We start from the raw sequence: 21,070 nt of genomic DNA, 5'->3' as shown, positions 1-21,070 counted from the left end.
ACTATGCGGCTACTGCATCGCTCAGCAAAAAATACTCAAGCTACTACGGTACACTGAGCTCTTTTTTTGTCGCTTTGGAAACTTCCTCCCACAGCAGCTACAATTCTCCCGCTAAGCAAGCTTCAATCCAATTTCGTAGAGTGGTTAAACCTTGAACTTCTTCTTAAGCGCCGAGCCTAAGTTTTCCAACTAGGTTCCTTAGTTGGTCGAGGATGTAATTTATCCGTGGCATCGGGTAGGCATCCTGTATGGATTTCGCGTTTATTTGCCTGAAGTCCACGCATAGTATTAACTTTCCTGTTTTCTTCTTCACCATGACTATGGGCGAGCTGTACGGGCTCCTTGAATGTTCTATCAGTCCCATCTCCAGAAGTTCGTCCACCTTTGCATTAATCTCCCCTTGAATCTTTGGATTCTTGGGGTAGTATCTCTGCTTAATTGGTTTATCATCCTTCATGGTTATCGTGTGCTCGGCTATTCTAGATGTTCTGGTCATGGAGTGAAATTCTGCGAGTTCGGTTTCCAGGAATTTATCCATGTCATCCTCTTCGCCGTCCTCTTCGCCGTCCTTTCCGGATTTTATGACCGACGCACCTGATCTCGGCCCAGAATTTCTTGAGGAAATTCCACCTCAGCATCCACGCATCCACTAGTCCTGGTGGTATCATCAGGCTCATGTTGAGTCGCCTGTTGCCGAACTCCACTCCTATCTCGAGCTTTGCGTAGATTTCGCCCCACCTTCCATCTGCCAACCTAACCTGCCGTCGTATCCTTGTAATCGTTCCACGGGCAGCCAGCTTGTCCGCCAGCTCTTCTTAGTTTGGAGAGGCGGCACCTTGCGACCCCGGCTCGCCTCTCTGAGGCTGGGATCGCTGGCCATTTCCCGTTCTCTGGCAGCATACCGTACTTCGGATTCCTACTCTTCCGCACATCCAGCAGAACAGCAGCCTCTGGTTTCGGCAGCCTCTTGCCCAATGGTCATATCCATCGCACCTGCAACATATTTCTTGCGGATTGGCAACATGGGTTGGGTTCTGATCAGTGTTGCCCCCAGGTGTCGCTCCATTGTGCCTCTGGGTGGTGACTTGCGGCCTCCATAGGGTTGTGTTTCGTCGCCTGGACTGGACCGGGGTAGATTGCGCCCACTATCCCCTGGGCAGGAAGTATGTTTGGAAACTCTCTATGAACTCGGTGCAAATTCTCCAGAGTCTGTTATTGGATATAAACCATTTCAGAGCCTTTCCCTGCATTGCTCGGGAATCATATTAAGGTCCAAACCCTACGTGTTTGCGGACCACTCCACCTGTTCCAGGAATTCGAGGGGTTTTTCTCCTCCGTCAAAATGAAAAGATCATTTCCTGACTTGCTTTGCTATTTTTGCATAATCCGGCTGGCTGGGTCTGGATCTTCCTGGACTTAGCCTTTTCTCCTTGCTCGTCTCTCTCCATTGGCCTTCCTGCTGCATCTCCTCCATGCTACGACTTGCTGTGTGGTTTTCATTCTCGGGGTTCGTCAGCTTTATGCTTGGACCTGGTCTGTCTGGATATGCTGCCTCCAATTCTGTCCAGATTGCTGCGAGCTTTGGGTCGTTTTCCGTCTCTGCGTAGTACTCCGCTAGGGCCTTTAGCATGTCCTCTGTTCTTCCGGACAGCGATATGGGCAACCTCTGTGCGACATATGCGTGTCCTTTTTCCAACTTCTACCCATACTGCTTTTTTTGTGTATACTGCCGGGATAATCACGTTTTTGGGCGCCAGATGTAACGAACGGATTTTATTGGTCTGCTCGCTACGGAATACGTGCGGCTAGCTCAGAAGATTTCGTGTGTTCGTCCCACCAAATTTATATTAAAACGTGATCACCCGGTTACCAGTAATAACACTTGGCAATTTTCGTTTCTTGGGTATTTATTCTTGCCTAGCTTTATATTGTGATGTGATTATCCGGACATCTTCGATCTCCCGTCGTATAACTGGACCGTCGCCTGGTACTGCCGCGCCCACACGTGAATTATGGCGAGAAGAAAAGCTGTGGGCTTAGGGGAGCGTCACCGTTCTCGGTCTAGGGTAAACAAGTGCTGGGCTATCCTTAACCGCAACCTCCTGTCCCTTGCTCTGTCCCGGCCGGTCCCGCCAGACGCCTGTTCAGTTCCTACCGACGCTCCGCGCTATCGCCCATTTTACGACACAGACCCTGTAGCAAGACGCCAAGTGAAAGACCAACGTTCCACTCTACATTTTTTCTTTAGCTGGTGCGGACGGACCTGGGTGGTCTGTTCAGCGGCTTTGTTCTCCTGTCTCGCCGCATTCGTCGTCCTATGTGGTGCGGACCCTGTCGCTGGGTGCTTGTCACTTGGGCTGAGGATTGCCGTCGTATGCGGACTCACGGAAGCTAACAGCTGCGATCCCCATGGCAAACGCCTGTTGGAACAGCAACACGCCAACCACACGTCTGCTCTGACTGGTGGCGCCGGTAGCACGTCTGCTCGGATCGCACGGACACACCAGGCAATCGACGGGGTCTTCACCCCAATTCCTGCCGCCTCTTCGGGATCCTTTTCGACTTAGCCCCGCCTGCTGAATGCTTCCGGACTAACCGTGCTTCGTCGTATTGGACCTCAGCTACCTGTGTCTCAATTCGGAGTCTTTCCTTGTCCCGAACGTCTCGAAGTAGCAATCTTGTTCCTTGCTGACTATCAGGGCTGTAGCTCCCCTGCTGACTTCGTTTTTTCACGTTGTTGACTTGTATACTCGTTCTCCATGACTGTCCTGCTTTCAGGGTTCGGCCTGCTTATAAAGGCCTCCTTCAACGGTTTATCCCTCTTGTCTCCAGTCTTCGGATCCAAAGTCCACGGTTTTACCGTTGGCCCGGTCCAAAGTCCAGCTTGTACCGTTATTCTCCTTACCCTGGCACGTCGACGCCTACTGTTGACTTGCTGTCTTGCTCCAGATCGTGCCGTCTCCCTCTCGCTCTCCATGTTCTCTTCTTCAAATCTTCTGTTTCTCCAAACTCTCTTTCTACCGGTTAAGTTTCTCCAAACTCTTTTTCTACAGGTTCAGATTCTCCAAACTCTCTTTCTTTCGGTTCAAACTCTCTTTCTCCGCGTGTTCGCACTGCCGTTACTACGCGTTGACTCGTTGCGTAACTTGCAACGGCAGGCCCTCCTCATGCAATCTTCATTTGCATTTGTGCGGAGTTTTAACTCCTCACAAGAAATGTTATCTTAATAATTGCCAACGAAATTCCTCACCCCAAAAAAAACGCTTAGGTTTTACCACCTTGCTGATTTTCTCTTCTCGCATCCTAGGCTAGTTATGGACACTTTTTTACGTTCACTTCTATAACTTGGGGTATTGGCTTGACTGCACTCTTTGAGTGCAGGATTTGAAAAAGCAGATCGAGACGCCACACTACTGGCGGTAACCCCAAGCCGAACCCGACGGAATCGTTAGATAAGGTTGACAGTAACCAATGTTAGGACTGACGCCCCTTTCCCTTTTCCACATTTACCACAAAAACTTCCCTCTTAGATGGAGCCGCTAAAGCTACGACAATCGGCCAACTACAAGCGCTACACTAGGCCTTATCTAGGGCACGTGCCCTAATACGCCGACGTAACAGAATGTTCGCCCAACAAAAGGATTTGTTTGGATTCATCAAGGAATAGTGTTATTAGGAACAACAAGCTAGCTTTCTGTATTGCGAGATTAGGGTACCTAATCAGGCATAACTTCCATCTTTTTATGTCATAATTAATTTATGGTCAATCTATTATCTAAATATTAACTATTTATCGAAGTAATGTCTGTGCGCGCTTATTAATTCTTTTACTATTTAGCATAAAATAAAGTTTCCAACTTCTGCAACAGAGAAGGTTTCAGAATAGAGGTATGACTTTGAGATCACTTTTGTTTATAATCTTTTAATATCGTAGATCCTTTGTTTTGTCATAAAAAAAATTATTCTTTAAAATTTCTTAAATCAGAAATATGGGAGATTTCCTTGTTATAATATCAACCAACTAACTTTTTTTTAATTAACGTAAATATAATTTGTGTGTGCTCACGCTTCCAATGTATTAGGCCAAGTAACCAGGTCGCTTGTGAGGCTCGAGTCCAGGAAAATAGGAATACTGTTGTGGATTCCGAACGTATAGGTCAAGCTACCGCGGGTGTCGAAACTTAGTAAAAACTCTCAAAAAAAAAGAACCACTTTCCCAGGTTCCGTATGGAACCTATTAAATGCTCCCTAAGCAGTGGGAGCCATAGGCATGTTGGCCGAATGTATGCATATCCCGGCAACGACCAACATCGCCGGGTAATTATTTGTTTTTTATGTGGGGGCTTAATAGCGGACTAGTTTTTGACTGAAGCAGGCCTTTTTGCATTGCAAAAATATCACACCATAAAACATATACATATTCGAGTATGGGTGAGAAATTGAGTGGGTAAAGACAAATGTTTTTTTTTTAACTTGCTTTCTGGCTAGACTTTTCCACTCAAATCTCCGTGGCCTTTGGATTTTTGCCTCTGGTCGCACATTAATTTTGTTTTAGAATCGCATTCTTCTTTATATTAACATTTTTTGGTTCATTTCGTTAATGGATTTTGTGTATGGGAGTTATATAAAATAAATCAAATTTTCGCTCACCATAGTTTATTCAGCTGGGATCCTCGAAGCCAGCGCTTTCCTGGTGTAAAGGATCCAAATAAGAAGACTCTACTTGTGAGTTGATAATTTCAAACTGAATCTATATTGTCTAAGTCCTAGCTTAGGTAGCTAACATGAAATTTACATATTCTAATCTTATCTCTAACTAGACCAACGCAGTGGCCATCTGTTCCCCAGATGTGGAAAACTGTCTTAAGTGCAGGAATTTTCCACTGCACGATATTTCTTATCTTCAAGGAAATGCTACGTGACCGCATGCATCTTTATTTAAGGGATGAAACCCACGCAGGAGTTCGTTGTTTATCCCAGATATCTATATCCTAACGCTCAGGCGTTGTTTATTTTTAGATAAGGCATTGCTGCAGCGTTTCACTAGCTGTACATACATTTCTTATGTAAATCCTTTTATATATATTTATGTTCGTCCCAACATTATGCCAAGGGCCAGCAAAAGTAGATGTATATTTAAATTAGTTGCATTATAAAAATAGTCGACTGTATTTATTTTATTCGATATAATTTATTTTGCAACCAATATTTTTGAAAAGGCCCGAGTTACTTGGCCTATTATCTTTTGTTTACAATTTTAGTTTATTATTTTCTTATTTTAAATTAAAAAATTGTATTACATTTTAATTTATTTATATTTATTGTTTATATCAACAGCTTACACTACTGACAATGGACCTGCGAAGGTTATTGCTTGCAATCTTTGTTGAATAGCACATTTTCGTATAAAATATATTATTAATACTACCATTATTATTAAAGCAATAATTAATCCAGCATGTCCGGAAATATGATGGAAATCTAAGTCCTTTAATTTCTGATGGTGCTCCTTCATATATTTAATTTCATTATTTAATCGTTCGAAATTCTGCAGTATGATTTAATAATGATAACTTTAGCGGATCCCAAATAATCTTTGGTACTTCACTAACCTCCCCTATATACGGCATTGAAAGCGATTCTTCGCTTTCGGACGATTGAATATTATGGTGGGCAACTAGAATTTTATTGTCGGTTCTAGCCGTACAATAGGGCGCAATGCTTAGAACTCCTTGCTGCGGCAAATCAAGCAATTAAATTGGAGAGCCTGTACATTGCAGTCGGACTTTGGAATTTACTGAAACCTTAAACAACCAACTGATTTTCTTCTCCAACTCTACCCAGTAACTTTTAGATGTAGTGGGTAACGTAGTGCGCCACTGTTCTCAATACAAGAAGGAATTATAACTCCTCGCGTTAGGCAGGCTTTCGAGGATCTGAGCTGCGGGGCACGCTTTAGATTCCGGCTCTAGCTCTTCGGCTTTGGGGTGGTGGTCTTGCTCACCCAGATCTCGGACACGGACCACACATCACTATTAATAAAGACAAGAATTAAGCGTGCTTGCGAAAAAAAATAGGAGCTAGAATTAAACCGGAAGAAAATAAATAAATAAATTCTAGAAAGGGAAAGTTAGAAGAAAGGACGAAAGATAGAGGAAAGGACAGGAGAAAACTATAATTTGCGAAGACACGGATGTTGTTGTGCTCGCTTGAGGCCCACCCAACCTATGATCATCTTCCGCAGGAGCATGGCTCCGATGATCCCTTGAAACCTTATGACCGTGGAGTCATCAGTAGAGTCGGTAAGGGAAATTTTTAGCTGCTCATGATTTCGTTAAACATTAAATTTAATAAACATAAAGTAATTAAGACTAACATCGTATATAGATAGTTTGATTATAAGCTTAGATAGTTATAAGAATATTTATGTATCGCATGATTTAATAATATGTGGTATAGAATGTGGTGATTTAGATATAAATGTTAACTTTGATAAGAATTGAATTAATAAGAAATTGTTTCGATTATCTAATTGAATTCATTGGTAGACAAATTCTCGTTTAGCTACATTGTGAAATTTCTTTTAATTAAATTCAATTAAATTGACGAAAAAATTTTGCAAGAAAATCTAATTTATTACAGCGATAGCAAATTTCGGTTGTAGCGGCATTTAATTCGTTTCTTAACTTCTTTTATATCATTGCCATTTAATAAATTTCTCTTAAGTTTTGGCTTGCACTTAAAACATGGTTATATAAACTCACGCATCTTATTCATCGGCGAAAGATCGATCTCCCTCGAAGGTGTGCTGAAAATCGTATGGCTTTGGCAGGCCACTTTGGGTTTTAAGGCATTAGTTTAAATAAGAGAGTCAAAAAGGCATTCTTCTACACGATTCGTTTCAATTCGCAACAAGAGAAATTTTCTTAGATTTTATCTAGCTTTACTTAAATTATAAAAAAAATTTATTCTAATTCTTCAGAGGTTTTCATCAAATATTCATGGCTTCTATTAATAGCAATCAAATTCACAAAGCATTTCAGATGAGTGCGTAACTCGATACAGGTTATGACCAATTTGTGGCGAAAATGACAAGAAATTTTAATTCGGCAGAACTGGGTTAAATCCCATTTAATGGTTTTGATTTAATGCACCAGAAAATTTATAGTCGGACATCGGATGCTCGGATCTACACTACCCCTTGGGGTTATGTTCACTTTCTAATTCTCTTTAGGTTAATACCACATGGGTGCTGGGGTCAACTGGGGTCAAAATTATTGGGTCACTTTCGGCACTGCCAATTTTCATTAGATGTTCCATAAAACGCCAACGCTGGCCACTGCAGACTATTGCGCATGCGAGTTAAGTCGTGGTCCGGTTTAAGTTGTGATATATTCCTGAAGTTTAAGCTTTGATGTAAAGAATAATAACAACCTTCTGGTTCTGCTTCTCGATCAAGAGTGATTTTGTATTTCATTTCAGTTTTATATGTTGGCTACAATTCGAGTGCTGTTTTGTTTACGCTGCATTCTTGGGCGGATGCCCCGACTCCAGTCCGCGGTTTCGGCGGAATCCTCTGTTGGCGATCTGCTGCTGCCCCGGCGCTGACGCTGCTGGTTCTGTTCCGGGTTGAGTGCCTTTAGTTTAGGCTTTTACCCGTGGGGGCTTCGGGGGAGGTGAGGGCAAGCTTATGCCGTCACCGATAACTCCTCCCCCCTCAAGACGGAACGAAGGCCACAACGAAGGTATGGCTGGAGTTCCGGTGGCTGGCAGGGAAGTAGTTGCGTAGATAATCTTGTCTTTCCTCCAGATCCATGCGGCGATTGCTAGTACGATAGAGCTTGCGATCAATATATATATCGTTGTTAAGTGGTCCGCCGCTTTGCTCTGCATGGTGTTGATAGTCCAATTGGTTTTGAGCGTACTGAGGTGCAGTTGTTGAAGGTTGATGGGTTCTATGGCTGGCATGGTTTTAACGTCGTTGGTTTTCGTTATATCCATCTGCCATCTATCGGTCATTGTGACGGTGGCGTCGGCATATTTCGTACCGTTGATGGTGATGGAGCAACTGTCGTGATTTATAATAAACGACCCGCTCAAACTTTTGCTCGGTATACAATCGGAGGTCATATTAACGTCTCTTGCGTTGAGGATAACCAGGAGTCCTTCTATGGGGCTGTAGATCCGTGTCTGGGTTATGGTTTCCACTACGGTACATGTCGCTGTCTTGTTGGCTAGCAGGTTATGGATGCATTCCGGGTTGTCGGGGTCGGTGGGGGTTTCGCAAACTGATAAATCATTAACTGTAATACAATTTGTGTTTAGTGTTTTAAGTTCTGTTCTATTCTCTAAAATAAATTTTGGTAGGTTTACAATTTCCGTCCCGTTGAACGGTATGGTTACAATTTGGTACAGTGTGTAATTATTTGGAGACAAAATTGGTATTTTAATTTCAAAAACAATTGTTTTCTTTTCTGTGCTAGTTTCGAGTGATAGTAGGTTGTAAACTTCGTAGTCTGCCTTTATCTTAACGTTTTGATCTGTTAATGACATTTTGATTTTTTTTCTCAGCATTATCTAAGATGTATTTGGGAACAATATTGAGTTTTGCGAATAATAGGCTTTCTGCTATACCTGCCAAATGTGTGTAGAGAAGATCTAAGTTAATATTGATTCTAGTCAAAAATATATTCAATTCTGCATTTTGGAGTCCTGTATCTATTTCCTTAGATATCCTATTCTGATTAAAATTGATGAACTTATTTATGACCTCCTGCTCTTTGTTTATGTGGTCTGTGATTTCCATGAACCTTATTAATGTTTCGTTCTGAAATTGCGCGGTACTTTCCGCGTTCCTCCCCAATTGTTTTAATTCGGAATTAATTTTTTCCTCGTCAGTGGCATCCATGTTGCCGCTGATCGTTTTGATTACTGTCCCTAGTCCGTTAATGAGTCCTCTCCTAGGTCTGCTATTACTTTCGCTAGGTAGTAGTGAAGTTAATTTCTGTTCTATCTGATTAAGTTTCCTAAGTAATAGTGTTCTTATTTCGACGATGTTCGGCAGGTCCGGCAGGTTCGTAATTAATTCGTGTAATTTGTCGGTAGTAACTTCGTATTCTTCCAGGTGGATCAGGTGTTTGATTGTCATAAATTATGTTATTGTCCGGGCCGTTCCCATGTTGAGCTTAATGAGAGTTTGCTCCTCACCTAGTCTATTTATTTCTAGTCGCTGGCTGTTGACTAACGTCAGCCTGTAAAGAGGAAAATTCCGAGGTGGTCAGTTTTTAATTTTATGGGTTTGTAGGTAACGAGATTTTCCTAATTTTCTGTTTATGTATTTTCTGCTTTTTAATTGTTCGCACGGTGACCCCATTATCTCGAGAAATTTTATGTTTGCTAAACCTGGGAGTAATTTTGTTCCTTCTGTTTTCCTTACGGAAGACCGAGCTTCCGACAGGCAGAGTAAGGGGGTCTTCCCTAGCTTCATTTAGTTTGTTTATCCGTTTACCGGCTGTTTCTTCTAGGTGTGTTCTGGCCATTAAAATTTTTGAGGCCTAATAAGGGTTTGTGGTTAGTAACTAGTTTGAATTTCCGGCCGTAGAGGTACGGTCGGAAGTACTTTACTGCCCAGACGATTCCCAGCATTTCTTTTTCTACCGTTGAGTAACGGGTTTCGGCTTCGTTAAGGGTCCTGCTCGCGAAGCAGATTGGTCTGTCGCAGGATTTTGGTCCTTGTGACAGCACAGCTCCCAATGCGACGTTACTCGCGTCTGTTGTTAAGGTGAAGGGCATGGTGAAGTCTGGGTGCTTCAAAATGGGGTCGTTTATTAGGAGAGTTTTGCAAAATTCGAAGGCTTCGCGGAATTCGTTGTCGATTATTACCGACTTCCCTCCTTTTAGTTTTCTGGTTAGTGGTTTAGTAATTCGCGCGAAGTCTTTTACAAATTTCCTGTAATAGCCTATAAGTCCCAGGAAAGACTTAATTTGCCGACGGGTCTTGGGACAGGGAAATCCTTTTATAGCTATTATTTTATTAGGGTTTGGTTTGATACCCTCCTGGGTGACCACGTGACCCAGGAAGTCTATTTCTTTTCGTAGGAAGTTCGACTTGGTGATTTGAATTTTTAGATTGGCCGTACGGAGTTTTGTGAAGACTAATTCGATATCCCCCAAATGTTTTTGTAATGAAGTGGAGAATATTATGATGTCGTCTAGATAGACTAGGCATATATTTCCGATTAGTGAACCTAGGACATTGTCCATAACACGCTGAAATGTGGCGGGGGCGTTCTTTAGACCGAAGGGCATTCTAGTAAATTCGAAATGGCCGTTTTCGACCGAGAATGCTGTTTTAGCCCTGTCTTCGGGGTTCATCTGGATTTGATGGAACCCACTTGCCAGGTCCAAGGTAGTGAAATACGTGGCACGGCCTACACTATCGAGAATTTCGTTGATGTTGGGAATGGGGTATCGATCCGCGATGGTTTTTTCATTCAGTTTCCTGAAATCTATGACCAGTCGCCATTTCTTATTGCCATCCGAGTCGGTTTTCTTGGGTACTACCCAGACAGGTGCGCCCCAAGGTGAGTGGCTATTTCGGATTATATCCTGTTCTAGCATCTTTTTTATTTGGCTTCGTACCTCCTCTTTATGGATGTAAGGATACCTGTATGTTTTCACGTGTACCGGCATATCGTCTGTTGTTGGTATAAAGTGTGTTTAACGGCATTCGAAAAGGTGAGAGTCTCTTTCTCATCGTAGAACAGCTCCCGGAACTTGTTGCAGACGAGAAGGAGTCCCTTTTTCTCTTTCGAGTTTAGGTGTTCCGTCCGGATGTGGTCGATTGGTTGTTTGTATTTTTCATTGGGGTTGGGCCCCAGTGTCATGCTGTAGATTTGGTTGTATTCGTCTTCATTATACGGTGTAACTTCTATTGGTTGGTCTAAGCAGAGTGTCCGTTCGTCGTGAGAGTTGTTAGTTACCTCAAAGTAACTGTGTCCGTCGATAGCTGTGTAGAGGCCCCCCGTGATGGTAAGGTTGTTACTAATACCCACTGCATTGACGGAAAAATGTCCCTTGTTAATGTCTACAGGCAGTCTGACGCGAGATCTGCTGTGGGGTGGAATGTGCAATTCCTGTGTACCCCTGTTAGTTCGTGTTATTATTGGAATTGAGGCAGATTGTGTCTTGAGGTTTAAATTCTCAATATCAATCTTTGCCTTATTTTGAGGTAGGAAGTCTATACCGAGGAGCCCGTTGAAAAAGGGGTGGAATTTGAAGAGCAGGAGGTTCATGACTCCTTGCTCCTCGAACTCCCTCGGTATAGGTAGTGTCGTTGCTTTTCTTAGTGTATAACTGTCCAAGACAGTGGTTATTTTTACGTCCTGGTCAAGTGTCCGCGTCAATTCTTGGGGAATAATGTCCGGGTCGATAAATGAGTAAGATGACCCGGTGTCAATAAGGAAATTTAGGAGTTTGGGGGGGTCAAAAGAGTTAGTGTTACATAGGGAAGGGCAGAGCCAGGAGTTTTGTTACTTAAGTAACCGACTTGTCGGTCGAGGCTCCTTGTTGAAAATTTACGCTGTCATCAATGTTATTGAAGTTGGCGGGGGCCCTTTGGGGGGATCTGTTACGCCGACCCGAGTTATTTGATTGCGGGTCGCGTGATCCATCCCTGGAGTTGTTACGCCCCCTATTACTGTAGTTCCGGGACTCCTCTTGTCGGAAAGGGTTATTACTCCTATAGTCCTGCCTATAATTGTTCGAGGGGTAATTGCGGTTACGCTCAAAGCGTCCGCCTGATCTATTTTGATAAGACCTGTTACGGTCGAAGCTGTTACTATAGTTGTTATCCCTATTTTGTCTTTGGTACATGAAACTTTTTTCCACCTGGCACCATTCGTGGGCTTGCTCAATGGTCGACGGCCCTTTAGCCCGAATGACTGTCCTGAGCGGGTCGCGGAGCCCGACTAAAAAGGCATTTAGGCAAATGCCATCATAGAGGGCTCTTTTTGATTCCGCACTGACCCCCTGTTCTGAATTAGTTGGCAGTGTAAGTAGTTCGCTCCTGAGCCTGGTAATTTCGTAAAAAAGCTTCCCGAAGGAGAGACTGTTTGGTTGGTTCTGTATTTCAGATATTAGTATGGGTTCCGTCTTTTTGCATGCGTACATGCGTTTTAGGTTGTCGCGAATACTATCCCATTCCAGCTTAGTATCCAGCATATTTAAAGTTTCGTCCGCTTTCCCTATTATCTTGTTCCTCAACGTACGCAGCAATAGCTGCCCGTAAGGTGTTTGGTCAGTTCCTCTAATTAACATAATGACCTCCTCCACGCTTACAATGAACTTCTGTAGGGTCCCCGGGGTCCCATCGAAAGTCGGTAGTTGTTTAACAAATGCTAAAATATCTTTCGGATTCAATGTAGTGGTCAGAGTAGTATTAATTGAAGTATTCAGGACAGTGCTCATATTCCCTATACTATTCGAACCGCCGGGGATCGGGCTGGTGGTTCTAGAACCCCCGGTGGCGTGTCCCGAATCCATGGCTATTAATTCTTCCTCCCTAATCTCTGGTAGGCTACCGCTACTCCTGAGACCTAGCCTGGACCTCGTTTTGTCCACTATTGTCCTCTTTGACATTTAGGTTACGGAACCCCTTTTATTCGCAAGTGAAAATTCGCGTAAGTATAACGTTAAGATATTCCGCCTATTTCTTTTTATACCCGTTACTCGTAGAGTAAAAGGGTATACTAGATTCGTTGAAAAGTATGTAACAGGCAGAAGGAAGCGTTTCCGACCATATAAAGTATATATATTCTTGATCAGGATCAATAGCCGAGTCGATCTGGCCATGTCCGTCTGTCCGTCCGTCTGTCCGTCCGTATGAACGTCGAGATCTCAGGAACTACAAAAGGTAGAAAGTTGAGATTAAGCATACTGACTCCTGAGACATAGACGCAGCGCAAGTTTGTCGATTCATGTTGCCACGCCCCCTCTAACGCCCACAAACCGCGCAAAACTGCCACGCCCACACTTTTGAAAAATGTTCTGATATTTTTTCATTTTTGTATTAGTCTTATAAATTTCTAACGATTTGCTGATTTGCTGTTACCCACTTCAAGTTGCCCTGGAACTTATTACATATTATAAATCATATCAAGGCCTGACATTATGCTTAGCATACAATTTGCCAAGGAGCGACCTTTTGCCACTCTGTCTTCGTTCGGTTCTGAAGGTCGAATTTAAAATGAGTACAAAACTTTTGCGGCAAGTTTTTTATACCGTATACAAATAAAGTACATTTGCGGGCTATTTGTTGAAATGATTGCCCTTTACTTTATGACAGCTAGAAAGATTCGCGACCTTTTGCCTATATTCAGTATAAAATGGGCCGATCTTTAATGAGTTGTCAATTGGTTTAGGTGAATAAAATGTAAATAAAACTGTATTCTAGAGTAAAATTGTTAGAATATAAAGTCTAGTCTCCATTACAGCCTTCTCAGTACACCAATCATGCAATGTCCCATAAATTATGATCCCTTTTATAATGAACAACAATCATTATACCCGTTACTCGTAGAGTAAAAGGGTATACTAGATTCGTTGAAAAGTATGTAACAGGCAGAAGGAAGCGTTTCCGACCATATAAAGTATATATATTCTTGATCAGGATCAATAGCCGAGTCGATCTGGCCATGTCCGTCTGTCCGTCCGTCTGTCCGTCCGTCCGTCTGTCCGTCTGTCCGTCTGTCTGTCCGTATGAACGTCGAGATCTCAGGAACTACAAAAGGTAGAAAGTGAAATTAAACATACTGACTCCTGAGACATAGACGCAGCGCAAGTTTGTCGATTCATGTTGCCACGCCCACTCTAACGCTCACAAACCGCGCAAAACTGCTACGCCCACACTTTTGAAAAATGTTTTGATATTTTTTCATTTTTTATTAGTCTCCTAAATTTCTAACGATTTGCCAAACAACTTTTTGCCACGCCCACTCTAACGCCCACAAACCGCCCAAAGCTGCTACGCCCACACTTTTGAAAAATGTTTTGATATTTTTTCATTTTTGTATTAGTCTTCTAAATTTCTATCGATTTGCCAAAAAACTTTTTGCCACGCCCACTCTAGCGCCCACAAACCGCCAAAAACTGTCAGTGCTGAAGACTCCTTCGCACTTTCACTAGCTGAGTAACGGGTATCAGATAGTCGGGGAACTCGACTATAGCGTTCTCTCTTGTTTTAATTGGTTTCATCGCTTTGCATACCAATTTCGGTTTATTTTTTAACATAAATTTAAATAATGATTTTATAGTATACATTTAAGTGGCAACGTTATGACATTAGCTAAAGTAGAACCTCCTTCAGCGATTGCGATGCCTTACATTTCGTTTAGGGGCTTTCGGGTCTTGTGTTGCAATACTGTTTTCCATATTTTTGAACAGCAGCATGCCTTTGAAAAATTACATAGGCTAATTAGCATATATATCACATACTTCCTAATTTAGAAGCTAAAACTAATATCTAAGACGTGTCTCGAATAATTTCGAGTGTTTGCTTACTCGCTTTAAACATGATTTATTTCTCTTAAATCAAGCTTTAAGTTTAAAAAGTTGACTTCCCATGGAAAGAGGAAGGCATACAGTATGTACATACATCATTTGCGTTCGTTTAGAAATAGTAACTCTTGTTTCGTTTGAAATTTAATATTTTTGCGTAATTTCATAAGAATACTTTGATTTTGTTGCTGCTAAAGTTCGTTGTATTTTCGTGTAGTTTTCATTCGATTAATTTTTTGTTTTCGTTGCAAGTGAAAAGTAAAAAGTTAAAATGCGATCAATACCAAACAAATAAAGGCAGAGGCATTAGAAAGGCTTGGGTATTTGGTATTCCATATAAGCGGTTAAACTGATTAGTTAAGAGTGGCCAGGCTTGGAAGTAAAGCATTGTTTCGCCTCCAACCCATCTGGTCACACTCAAAAAGCTAGCAACGTGCAATTGGGAAAGGCGGAATACTTAGAGCTAAATTAGTTTTAAGTTTAGTAGTATTGTTAGTATTTCGAAAGGTCTCAAGCTTAGATGCTGTGGTCCAGAATGGAGACCGGATCGTAGGAACGTTTCTTGGCACGCTGCTGATAAATATAGAAGCTCATTACCACAATCGCAATGGAGGCTATAACCGAATAGGGCAGTAGCCAGTAGAAATAATAGTTGTTTTGGTTTACTACCTCAACGACTTTCGGTTGGTCAAAGGCGTGTTGCACTTTATTGTGGTGGCCAGTGGTGCAGCTGTGGTTGAGGTTGTGCTGCTGCTACTTGTGGTGGAGCTAGTGGCTATCAGCTCAGCACTTTGCTGAGTGGTGAATGGATCAGGCAGCAGCGGTGGTAATGAATCCACCTCTGGCGTCTCTGACTCATCGACATAATCCGCGTAGGATTCATCGTCTTGCTTCTCGTGCAGCATCGGCGCACACTTGGGCCAGCAAACCGGACAACAGGTGTCCTTCAGCATCACCTGCCTTTCACTGGGACAGTTGAGGTTGCCGCAAAAGGACAACGTGCACTAGGGCTCTCCCTTCTCGCACTCGCACGTCTTGCAGTTCTCCGTCCACGTTTCTCCGTCCTTGTAGAACATGCCCGAAATCTTCGACTGGCACACACCTTCGGCCCTCTCATCGCAGGACTTGTGGCATATCTTTAGTCCGGAGTCGCACTTGCATCGCTGGCATTGCTTCAGCCAGTGGAAGTCCGTGTCCCGCACCACCGTGCAATTCGGCTCCGCATGGCACTCGTAGGTGCCGCAACATTCTCCGGGCGTTTGATTATTTTCCGGCACCAGTTCGACCGTCACCACGTCCTCGTCTGCATCCAAACGACAGTCCGGAATGTAACAGGTCTTGCATATGCACTTCCGGTTCAAACAGCACTGGACGTAATCCTCATCGGAGATACTCTATTGTAGGATACCCCTTCGGCGGCTGACGCGACTTCACCTCCGATGGGCAACTCCACCGCATTCGATTTAATCAGGTCCACCGCAAGTAGGTTGTGGCGTATGGAACTGTCCGCCGGGCACTGCATTTCGGCATCCGGCGGGCATTTAACAGACTCACACAAATCCGGCAAGAGCTCCTGGTCAACTGTAACGAAATTATGGGTGGAGAAATTGCAGCCGTTAGTGGTGGTCAATAAAACATGAAGTCTCAGTTGCAGCTTAGGTGTACTTAAGTAGGAGTGGGCGAAATGCGTGGGTGGGTAATGGAGGTCACCTCAAGCAGTGCTGTCTTATTTATGGCAAAGTGCGGTGCTTAAATTTACCCACTAGAAAATAAAAGAGATGCTCGGTTGGTAAGCTGTTTTTAAAAGTACACACAGGTAGGCTTTGAGCAAAGGTGTAGCTTTTGTGTCTGGGTAAACATAAATGTGGTACAAAATTAATTCAAGCCTTGTTCAAATTATATTTAATATTTATGTTTAGTTCTCGTTTAATATTGATTGTAGAAAAGGCGAAAGAGAAATCAAATTCTCATCCTGTCACCTTGGAAATTATGTTCAGACGATCAACCACATCTTTTTTCTGATTATACACCCTTTTCTTACAGAGCCAACAGAACAATACAATAAAAAACGGAATGCATTAAGGTCAACTTATCGGATCGAATGTCCATTGCCTACCCAGCCAGGTGATTCATTGGCGCGGAACTGCCGAGTATAGAAGTAATCTGGTAAACTTATGCCAATTAAAGTTTTTCCACTTGCCATTGATTGTTAAGTCTACCTGTTTGCCTTCCATTAATTTTCTATTCTATACGTGAGACTAAACCGCCTTTTTATTCATTTTGTTCCTTCCTTTGGAGTTTTCTCCTTTCTCCGAAATGTGTTCGCTCATTGTTCAAGTTAATTTGTCATTTTCACTCGTCCATATAATGGGAATTTTCCATCTTTCTCTTTCTGTTCCGTGCCCTTTGACTTTTTGGTCCTCGGATTTTCCCTTTTCCGGGTAAACAATCAAGTTCTGGTCGGGGGTCGGGACAAAAGTAAATATCTGGCTGGAAAAATCTACTTGATTTTAAGCACAAGAACCTCCGCAGCCTGTCGAATATTAAAAACTAAACTATTTCGGTTTTTCTTTGGGCCCTGCACTTTTATGTCGGGGGAGCAGAATGCTTTTTGGTTGGGGATTGTTTGGTGGGTCGGTGGACTTTTGGTGGGTCTACGGCGGCTGCTTTCAAGGAGCTCAAGAAACTTCTTACACTTTATTTAATTAAAGTTTTACTTGTTCGTTGTTTTTCGCATTTGTTCGCTGACGCTGTCGTGTTATTAGTGGGACAGCTGGGACAGTTGTCAGCCGCCCTCGTATCCGTAGTTCGACTTTGAAGTTTGGCGGCGGGAGGTTAGATTTCAACGAGGCATGTCCAAAAAATGGAAATAATTTAAAGCTGCTCAACTTGATTTCGTTAAAATATGTGCAAATACTCGGGATTAGGCGAGGTTTATGCTCTGTTTTGGTTTCGCTCTTAATTGATTTCGTATTTATTATGGTCAGAATGTTTGAGTTTATCATTTTTAACTTTCGTAACCTACTTTCTAGTTTTTTTGAAAATTATAATTTATCAATTATTTAAAAAATGTTAATTACATTTTTAATAAAAAACTTCACATTTCAGTGCTGTTGTTCCAGAACCCGACCGGATTTTACTTCAACTAACTTAAATTCTGTTGTTTTCTAACAAAAGCCATAATGAACGAAAACAAAACGCTTGTGTCGTATGTAAAAAGTGAAACTACTTGTGCATGTGTTATAAAATATATGTTGTAAAGGCTTGAATTGCTGGTATACCTATTTTGCTGTTGGAGAGGACCGAAAAAAATGTGAATGAATTAGCCGTCAGACGAGGACATTGCACAGCAATTTGCAGCGAGCTGCGGAGCAAGCTGTCAGACTAGCCGGCCACCTAACCTAGATTAAAACCAAACCGCACACTTGGCTGCCTATTCAGATAAAGTCGGAGCAGGCGACAGAGCCAGAACCAGAAGCTATAGAATCTGGAACCAGGGTTACAGCCATGTACAAGATGGGAGCAGGAGGACAAAAGCGCACACAGGCGTGTACATACATGGATGGCTATTTTTATACCCGTTACTCGTAGAGTAAAAGGGTATACTAGATTCGTTGAAAAGTATGTAACAGGCAGAAGGAAGCGTTTCCGACTATATAAAGTATATATATTCTTGATCAGGATCAATAGCCGAGTCGATTTGGCCATGTCCGTCTGTCCGTCCGTCTGTCTGTCCGTCTGTCTGTCCGTCCGTATGAACGTCGAGATCTCAGGAACTATAAAAGCTAGAAAGTTGAGATTCAGCATGCAGACTCCAGAGACATAGACGCAGCGCAAGTTTTTCGATTCATGTTGCCACGCCCAAAGTTTTATTAGTCTTACCAATTTCTTTTGATTTGCCAAAAATTTTTTTGCCACGCCCACTCTAACGCCCACAAACCGGCCAAAACTGCCAGGGCCACACTTCTGAAAAATGTTTTGATATTTTTTTATTTTTGTATTAGTCTTATAAATTTCTATCGATTTGCCAAAAAACTTTTTGCCACGCCCACTCTAGCGCCCACAAACCGCCAAAAACTGTCATCTGCAGGGATCTGCAAGTGGATGTCATTAATAATTGTTTACTCAATCGATAAAAAGTAATCTAATAAAGCCGCCAAGCCAAGTCCTTCAAATACAATGTTTTCAAGTGCTTTTTGTTTAGTTTTCATCTCCTTTTGACTTTAAGATTTGATTGTTTGTTTAATTTTTGTGTGGTCCGATGCGCAAAAGAATTCAACTCCAGCATAATTCAAGGGGTCGGCCGTCAATTGTGGTTGTTAAGGCCCAGGAGGGGAATGGGGGGTGCCCCCATCAGTCGCCGTCGATTTCCGCACTCGGGTTTCAGATTTCTCGGGAGTCAAGAACCGCGGCTGGCTTGAGCGGCACCACTTCCCCCCTCCTTGGCTGGCACAAAACGGAATGATCGGCCGTGATTATAAACACACATACACATTAATTCGGTGGCGGGGCATTTGCATTTGCCTATCCGCAGTATGACAATTTAGATATTTTGTGCACGATGCACCAGCGGTCATCATCGATTGATGCCCGCTTAAATATGTTTTGCCTGGTATATATTCGTTTCAACTGTAATATTTGGGGTTTATTTCCCTTACTTTTTGTTGCACTGTATATAACCTAACGTACATATTTAAATGCGCGATGCATCTAAGCGGCAATCAGGGATTGAAGCCGTTTAATATGTGTCGTTTGGTGATGCACAATTTTAGTTGTAATATTTGCGGTTTATTTCCCTTAATTTCCTGCACCGTATGTGACGTTTACATATTTAAATGCGCGATGCATTCGAGCGGCAATCAGCGATTGAAGCCGTTTAATATGTTTCGTTTGGTGGTGCACAATTTTAGTTGTAGTATATGGGTTTATTCCCCTATTTTTTGCACTGTATGTGACGTTTACATATGTAACGAGCGGGTTGTTGTCAAGGATTAGTTTAAGGAAAACCCTATAGTGTAATCGATAGCAAAGTAGAATGATGATCGAGATCGATAGAAGACTAAGAAGAGGAGATCAAAAAGGCACGAGTAAGGAAGCACACGTAAAGTTTATAGAAGCGAATCTCATTTAGCGACTGTTACCCTCTAAGCCAATAAAAACACTCCACCATTCGGAAAACCAGCCATCCTGTCATTTGTTTACAGTTCAGAAGTGGGATAACTTGAGTTGGTAATGTGCAAGAGGCAGTAACAGTGTGAGACACGGAAAAGCAGAGGCAGCAGAAGAATCGTCGGCGTGGGAAGTTTGTAATGGGATAGGTGTTCCCAAAGGTCTAGAGGACAATAGATTACAAATTACGGATAAGGCATCCTTTTCTACGTGGCTGATGGATTCAAAGCGGAGTGCCCAGGAATCTGTGTGAACTTGTAGGAATACATGCAAAAAGCTTGTGTGTATGTGTAGCGTCTGGTGAAATCCACAGAAGGTGAAATTCACGAGAATCGTGGTGAAATACCGATCACCCTTGCAGACGGGCATACAGCGGTGCTCGTGGTTAATTGTGCGTAGTTCGGCGTAAATAGGAGAGAAGCGATCGTTTTTCCGAGAAGATGGTCAAGATAGCGGAACTCAAGGCAGACCAGTTGCGATATCTGCTAAGAGAAAGGAATTTAGGAGTTTCAGGGTCCAGAGCAGAACTAGTGCAGAGACTAGTGGATCACGAAAATTCGGAAGAAGTGGATTTGGCACATGCAGTTGGAAATATGAGCCAACAAGAGGAAGCATTCGCAGCACAGGCGGCTGCGATTTCTCAACTACAACAGCAGATGACGACGCTGACAAACATGATGGCGCAGTTTGTCAATAATATGCCAACAGCTAATCAGCAGCAGCAGCGGCAGCAACGGGAAGATGAAATTGACATAGATGATTTTATCAACCGTAACACTGGAGACCAAGCGGCGACCAGCCATAGACAAGCGTCGGTAAAGGAAATCGCAAACACCTTACCAGATTATGACCCCGGAGATGACAATTCGTTCTCAGTCAATCAATTCATCGATCGTGTCAACAAAGTGGTAGATGCGTATCATTGGGATGAAAAATTTGTACTTCTGGCCATATACACAAAGCTGAAGGGTCCCGCCAAAATGTGGCTCGATTCTTCCCAGATATTACACACCACATGGAACAGTTTTGCAGTGGCAATCCGAGAAGAATTCGGATCAGAACCGGACGAGGCTGAAATTCATTTCAACATGGCAAATGCAACCAGACGACCGAAGGAAACCGTAAAGGAATATTGTTTCCGTATGTCAGCACTTGGAGTGCGATTTAAGCTTAGTGAAGCAGCCGTCATCCGATATGTGAGAGCGGGTCTACAGCACAGAGAGTTGCAAAACAGTATTGCAGCCATTCATTTTTCATCGATGAAGGAGTTTCGCAACGCTACCGAGGCATACTTTATAAATCGAGGGAGGCCCAATCTAAATAAGAAAGAGTTCTTACCCAAATC

The 21,070-nt window shown here is 42.7% G+C and overlaps 1 pseudogene; it reads right to left on the bottom strand.

Moving 5' to 3' along the window:
- Nucleotides 1–14,858: 14,858 nt before the first annotated feature.
- LOC122625518 lies at nucleotides 14,859–20,094 on the bottom strand (annotated as a pseudogene).
- Between the last annotated feature and the right edge of the window lie 976 nt (nucleotides 20,095–21,070).

Source organism: Drosophila teissieri, unplaced genomic scaffold (assembly GCF_016746235.2).
Source record: "Drosophila teissieri strain GT53w unplaced genomic scaffold, Prin_Dtei_1.1 Segkk118_quiver_pilon_scaf, whole genome shotgun sequence".
In the NCBI taxonomy this organism is placed as follows: Eukaryota; Metazoa; Arthropoda; class Insecta; order Diptera; family Drosophilidae; genus Drosophila; species Drosophila teissieri.
Note: the sequence above shows the minus strand (reverse complement) of the source record. Positions and strands in the feature narration are given on the sequence as shown.